An 8,057-nucleotide genomic window follows, 5' to 3' on the forward strand; every position below is an offset into this window, starting at 1 on the left:
GAACCGGACACAGCAGAGTACTTTTTTCCTGGTCTGAATCCTGGAATGGAGGAGGACAGAAGGCTTGCGATACAAAAGATCTGGCCACATTAATGGGGACCTTGGTAATTTAACCTGGCCTAGGGTGACGGAACGCCTTTATCGTTCCGGGTGCAAAGTCCAAGCATGAAGTGGCAACCAACAGAGCTTGCAAATCTCCTGTCTTTCTAAGAGAAGTGATAGCTAGGAGGAACAACATCTTGAGAGTCAGAAACAGTAGGCTTAGAGCACCACGGCCAGATCCCGTGCCGGTACCCTAGTGCGTACTGCAGGCCTCAACCTCAAAGTGCCATGGAGAAAACGTGTTACCAAAGGGTCTCTCCCTAAAGAGATTCCACCCAAAGGAATGTGGTAAGCAGCTATGGCCACCACATAGACCTTTAAAGTGGACAGAGATAACTCTGCAGAGAATCGCTCTTGCAGGAACTCCAGCACTGTTCCAACCAGCCAGCTAACTGGGTCCAGCTGACGACCACTGCATCAAGAAGTGAAAACTCTCCACTTCAGGACATACAATTTTCTTGTGGAGGGATCTGGAGTTAAGGTTTGCCTTCGCCATGCTTCCTGGAAGTAGGGGTAGGAAGTTGACAGCCTCATGTGACAGGAAGGAAGTGAATGCCTTTTTTTTTTTTTTCTTGAAATCCTTTATTTGGTTGTTTGCTTGCATGTCATTGAGACATAAAACATGGAAAATATCTAGAAAAATACTTACAAAAGGAAAATGACAACTATACACTGCGGCAACTATAGTTGCCGGTGGGCTTATTAAACAAAGCATTTTTTTACAGTGCAATCAATGCATTAAAACACTTGATGGCCCCAATCAAATTTGCATGAAATAACACATGCAATCTTACCATGGATGATGGTCAATGGCTGAATTCAAAACCACATACCGGCATACTACACTTATGATTTCTGCAATAGAAAGATATGTTAAAAATAGTAAGAGGCAAGAGCTGTATGCTAAGTGTGCAGTTACGAATTCAGCCAATATATCCGACTAATACATGATACGCTAGTAGTATCGGCCGTGACAGGTGTGGCGAATATGAAAAGATCAGTGGCAGCATCTCTGTCTCCACCAGGCTAGAGGACAATAATGACGTGTTGAAAAGGTGTGTACAATTCTAACTACTTAACTAAAATAAATCATTAACTGTAGCGGCTGTACTGTACGTCTGCATACATGTGCTGCTCTTCCTCCTCTCTCTTCTGAACTCTTGCCCTCACACATGCTCTCCTTTTTAGAGCTCCAGGTTTAGGGTTTCCAGTAGAGATGAACTGTTCTGACTGATTGATATGAATGCATTTCTGAAGAATAGCTGACTGACTTCTCAAAAGTTTCTATGGCATTTTCTTTTCATTTTACCTCTGTATAGTAGCTATTAAAGTAGTGTTTACTACTACTGTAGGTGTAGGTGTTTTGATTGCCAGCAATCAGGCCATAAAGCTTTTAACTGCTCTGTGCGTAAGTCTGAACTAAGCCATAGAGGGAAAACAGTACTGAATAGCACACTATGAATTCACTGACATACGGACACTGTCAATGGTTGAAGACCAAGGTTTAGAAAGCTTGATTGGTGTACTCAAACCAGGACACACACTTCCCTCAAAAACACATTTGACTAAATTGATAAAGTACTAGGAGGCATTTCAAAAGGTAAAGGGCAACATCAACAATTCTGAGAGCTAATTATTTTTTCAATGCTGAAATTCCAGTTAATGTGTGAATTAAGAGCTTTATTCAGTCCTCTCCTCCAGTCAGTCCAATGGCGGCATCAATTTATGACAGCTAAATACCGTCGTTTTAAAGGGTTACTTCAGGATTTAGCATTAAGCTTTGTATTAGTAGAAAACCTGTAGTATTTTCGAATTACCATGCTTTTCCACCCAGAGATTTATGTATTTTTTGTCTGGAAAAAATCCTCCGATGACGCAAAAATCATCATTTTGCGTCATCGGAGGATTTTCTGTCCAGAGGCTAAAGACTACAGCCAGTAGATGGCGTTGTTCCGCATGTTTTCAACCCGCCCATACAGGGTGGGATCTCACTCACAGAATGTACACAGTATCAGCCGTCTTTCTTTGGAAGCTAAGCTAGCAGGCTCTTGTTCTGTGGAGAAAGCTGAATAATAGGAGAAAGCTGAGTAAGTAGGGGTTACCATCCTCCTTTTCCCGGACTTGTCCGGCGGGCGAGACTGTTAAAAATGTCCGGGATTCGGCTTTTGCTTTCTGCGGTCGCCATTCATTGTTTACATGCACACCTCTCGTTTCAATCTAACTGAATTAATTCCGATCGGTGAATCTGACTGTAGTGTTTACATGAACGCTAAACAAGTGATCGGTTGATGTGCGTTTTAACACTGCTAAGAAATCTCTCCTCCGTGAGAGATGCGAGACCCGGCGCGTCTCAGTAATGAAGCCACCGGCCTCGCGCCGTTCTCCCGCGGCCGTCAGCTTCGTCCTGCTCGCCACAGTAAACATGATGAATGGCGACTGTAGAACGCAAAAGCCGAATCCCGGACATTTTGGGTCTCTAAATCCCTCGCAAACTCATCACTTACTTAGGCTAGCCTTGTTGTTTTCAACTGTGCTCTCTAACCGGTAGGCGTGGCCTCCTAAGGCAGCGAAGCAAGTGCATTCTGGGAGTTGTTGTCTTTCATCCACATAAGCCAAAAATACATAGAAAGCTCCAAATTCAAAAATTTCTCCAAATTTCTTCTACTTAAATTACCTATTTTAAATACACATTCATCTTCCCAGAGGTGAAGTATCCCTTTAAACAAAAGCCCAGCTTTATGTTCAGATTATATGTAATAATGGGAACATGGAACTTTTTGGAGAGAGTTTTACCGTGCTGACTGTTCTATGAACGACATAATAGTCTGTCTGTTCCTCAAATAAAGCAATCTAATGGCTTCAGAAGACTTGGGATATAATGCACTAAAGCTTCTGAGGGGATTTTTGTCATGTTTGAGCTTGACAGTAACAACCAGGGGTAACACACAGTATCGAATTTTGGATCGGTCCTGTACTGACCAATACCCAGTCCGGCAAAAAAGGGTCTATATTGGACCGGCGCTGATACTGAGTATCAAATCGCCGTTTCCCTATTGCCTAATAACCCTTTTCTCATTGGCTCATTAAACTCCTGAGGGTGTGACATCCTCTCAGTTTAAAAGATCACATTTTAAGAACTTGAAGTTCTGATGTGAACTTGAGGATTGTTAGTCCCATCTGTGCTTTTATGGGACAGCGGTCTCACGCTAATTTGCCCTGCTTAGTAAATCTGGCCCTAAGTATCACGAACCCTTTTCACAAACAAACACAACGCGATTTATGTTTCCAGGTTGCATCACAAGTCAGCATTGTGTGTTGATAATACTTACATTTTTTGCATCCAGCTCCTTCTGCTTTAAAATTGGGATCCGCCACACAGGCATTAGGTGGGAAATGGGAGATTTTGTCGTGTGTCCAGCTGGTAGAACGTGAAGATAGAGCGGCTGTTAGTAGACGACTGGCTGATCACTGGCCCTAAGCACGATGACTGTGCTTCTAGTTAAAATCTTTGCTGAGGTGCTATTTGGTCCTGGCTGGACACGTTCATAGCTGGCCATGGGAATATGTGCTCGTCTAGTCAACGAGGGCTTCGCTGAGGATCTGTCTAGAGGGCTTGTTTTGGTCTTCGTTCATGGGTGCCAGTCCACCATCTGATCTGAAAATGGACTGGATCTGACTGAAAACACAGTAATATTAGCGTAGATGCCATACGATGTGACAAGTACATCAGGTGTTACGGGGAGTGAATCCGGTTCTGGTTGACCTAGTATATGCAGCCTAAGAGGCCGTTCACACAGAATGCGTTTTTCCATTCCACTGCACTACTTTTCCATTGTTTTTCAATGTTAACGCGCTAGACAGATGTCTTTAACCATTGCACTAGCGTATCGCGTCTTTAGCGCATGACACAGCGTTCTAAAAAACCCGTGGCGCTAACATTCAAGAAAAGGTCAATTGAATTATAGAAATGTGATAGTGTGTTACGTATGTGTATGCTAGGTTAAAGAGATAGGTCTTTAATCTAGATTACTAACAGAGTGTGTCTGCTTCCCGAACAATGCTAGGAAGACCAGAGTTTAAGAAAACAATCGAATTTGATATTCTAGGTATTATCAACTGGCCAGAATTTTGAGACCACAACGAATGTAAAGGTCTGTAATGCAATAGTTGCTCGTCTATGTACTGAGGAGCTAAACCCTTCAGGGTTTTACAAGTATTCACTAAGATCTTAAAATGAATGTAATGCTGAAGAGGCAGCCAGTCCAGAAGTGGGCAAACTCTAGCTGCTGTATTACACAATAATCTAGCCTTGAGGTCATGAACGCATGAAATAATCTGTCTTCATTTGAAATCTGAGAGCATATGTCGTAATTTAGGCCCAGGCTCTTCAGGTTCAATAATTAAAACCTCTATTTTTTCTGAATGTAGTTGCAGTTGGAAGTTACTAATACAGTTTTTAGTATCATTTATGCATTCCTTTAGTTTTGCAAATTGGTAAGTTTTGTTGGGCCTCGAGGAAATATAGAGCTATGTAGCAACTTAGCTCAAACGGGAATTAGGTATAATTTATTATAACAGGTTAATGGTACACACTACACAGATTCTTTAGGAAACATAACATGATTAAGAGAACAACCACTGAAAACCTGGCGAGATCTGACCAAGAACAACTGAAAATAGCGGATAGTTAACCACAACCGACTGAGAACATCAGAGAGTCAAAGACAAAACTTAGAGATGCATCTAAATACCTGATAGAGGATTTCTTGCACTGAGGAGCACGGAGATTCTTGATGAGTTCGTTTAGGAGTCAGCTGGAAGCTTTCGTCGAGTGCTTCCGGAGATTGGCTGGTCCACTGGGAATTAATGAAGTTAGCTGAAGGTAAAACTTCCGGAAGGTCGGACTTCAAGAGATGAGTCTCGGTCTCTGAGGATGAGCACTTAGAGTTATTTAATATTGCTACAGCTCCTTAAGGATGTCATTAGGGGTCGGGCCAGGGGTGAGAGTGGGATATAAACACGGAAATGTATGGAGCTGTGGAGCAAAGAAAATAAACCATATTTTCAGTTGATAATTTGGTACAGCATAGATAATTTCTTGAAACAATCTACATGGTGTCAGAAGTGGTTAAATATGGCACAAGATCTCTGCCACATTGATCCACTAATTACTGACAAGCATTTAGCTGACAACTGGAGCAAATAAAAAAAAGAACAATGGAGCAAATATTAAAATGCCGGTCTATTAGCCATATCGAAGAAGGTGCAGGCGTAAACGCTGCCGAACTTAGCTTGCTCCGATGGAGTGGATAAATCCGAGGCTTTTACATTCGCAGGCTGTAAGATCCCGGTGTATTGTGGCAAAAGTTCACTTAACTCTGCTTGCCCACAAAGAATATAATAATGGACAGACACATTCCTGGTGAGTCCATTCAATTGTGTTTCCACACTCAAAATGCTTATAAAAACTTGTAAAAAAGTGATGAGCTGATTTACGGCCATGTCGTTTGCAGGATTGATAGTGACAGATGATGCTGAAGTATGTGCTATACAAGATCAGCACTGCATCAGTCACAACAGATCCCATTGCCTCTGATAAATTCAGCTTTTTGCTTTTAAAATGCAATGCAACATCTGTGGAACATCTGCTCCATCACACCAGCACCCCAAGCTCAAAGTCGTGGTTACCATGTCCCACAAACGGCAGTGCAATTCAGAAACTCAAAACTCAACCGAGTGCATGAACTGAACACAACTCTAGATCCACCTGATGACACTTTCTATTGTGAAACAGTGGATGACGTCACTCAGAAAGGTGAAATATTCACAACATTGCATGTGAAACATGAGTCTGGCCAAATAAACTCAAGGGTGCCAAATGCAACCTTATTTCTGCCCAACACTAAACACTGCTGAAAAAGTAAAGCTCATTACAGATGGTGGACAAACTATCAATACTGAGGGCTCCACAATGTTTGACTGTGAACAAGGCCATGCTGTGGATCGTAATGTGAGGCTTGGATTGCACAACAGTATAGCAGTGGGTCTTATACAGTTAGGACCAGATACAGTACAAAATCAAGAAACAGAAGTATGGGAATTCAGTGATCTGTTTGACACAACAGTGCTTGGCTTCAGCATGGGGTTGTAGCAAACGCACGAAGACGAAGATGAAGGTCAATAGTGCTTTAATAAGCTTCACAGGGGATTCCAGGAACAGGTAAATGAAGAAAACACAACCAACACAGTGCGTAACTTAAATGAGACCGGACCAATACGTATTTTTCCAATTGTTTTCAATGTGAGCGCCGCGTATTTAAAACGCCAGGAGCGTAACGAGACGCTGATCGTCTATTTCACGCTGAAGTGTGAATTTTTACCCGGACGCCAACAGTTGAAGAATGTTCAACTTTGGGTAAAACCATAGACAGTAAAAGAAATGGACACAGCGACCCCATAGATTTCAACGGAGAAAAGTGAAGTAATTTAGAAGCACTCACTTCCTGATGGCTGAGCGACGGCGCAGACTCACACTGAGCTTGACGACGTAGATGTGACGTGAGCAACCCGTCTGTCTTCTAGTAGCTGTGCCGAGAGAAATCTGAATCATTCCCTTCCGAATCTTGCAGAGACGGAGAGTGTGAGTAGGAGCTGTCCATGAGCTTGGAGCAGGAGAAACTTTTGCTAAGTATTCTGATTAATTATTTTGTCACTTTGCCTCCACGCCCCCCCGATTGCCCGCGAGCGTCTCCTCCTGTCCATACGGTAATCTCTCTACTGTGTGACAGAGAGTCACGTGGTTATGACGCAATCGTTAGCCTATTTTTACAAAAACTGCTTCTACGGGGCCATAACGTAAGATACAAGGTAATGGAGCCTTTTATACATTTTCGTGTTTCTTTAGAAATAAACAATGGACAAATGGAGTCTTTAAATGCCTCAGATGTAAAGTTATTCACTGTCGAAGTGACGCCAAAATGAATGGGAGTCAATGGATGCTAACAGCAGGTGATGGCTTGCTAACCAATGGATGCCCCCATAGAAGGTACACTTTCCGGGTGCTGGATTACCCCCCCCCCCCCCCCTTGGGTAAAACACAGCGCTCATCTTTTTACCCAGCTGTCCAATCACAGTGGAGGAGGGGCGGGGCTAATACCACACCGACCAACCGTCACATTCTGCTTGTACAACGTCAACAGATGACAGCAACCATCCTGTCTCCAGTGATTGGGGTGTGTGTGAGACGAGTTAGTTGTAATTAATGATTCTCCAATGTTGCACGTACTATGGCCGTTAGTCAGCGGGTTACGCCATCGTACGGGAAACGCACCCGTTTGTGGTTCTGGTTGTGAGTGTCCTCAATAAAGATATGAAAATATATAACTGCTGTGCTGTGTTTGTCTATGGCTTTGGCTTCTGTAATTCAGGGAAATAGAAAGAGTTGACTTCAACTATAGAGCAGCATCTGTGCTTTCAGTGCAGCTTAAAAATATACTCACTCACAAACCTATTAATAAATCATTTGAATTGTATTCACTGTAATCAATAATAATAATAATAAGACAATGACCTGACCTCATTCATTAAAAATGGATACAGACAAACTGCCGAAAGGAAATCAATGTAATGTATCAAGTAAATGGCTATATGCTATATTTAAAATGCTACATATGAATTCAATCACATTTTTATGGGTGGTACAAAATAACTAAAAATGTCAGATATAAATGTAGACAATCTGATGGTCATTGCTCACATTTTGTATTTTCTACGACCTAACCAACTGGTTAATAAGAGCAGTCGCATCTGAAGAAACAGCAGATAATGACCTGTAACAGATTAAAAAGATGAAAATAAGGTGTTGAGATTTCAGAAGGAGAATTACCAGGATAAAAGCACAATACACTGTAAAAAACACCATTTACAAATAACTTTCTGTATTATAAAATTCAGTT

This window comes from Scardinius erythrophthalmus (assembly GCF_964197995.2).
Source record: "Scardinius erythrophthalmus genome assembly, chromosome: 7".
NCBI classification, from domain to species: Eukaryota; Metazoa; Chordata; class Actinopteri; order Cypriniformes; family Leuciscidae; genus Scardinius; species Scardinius erythrophthalmus.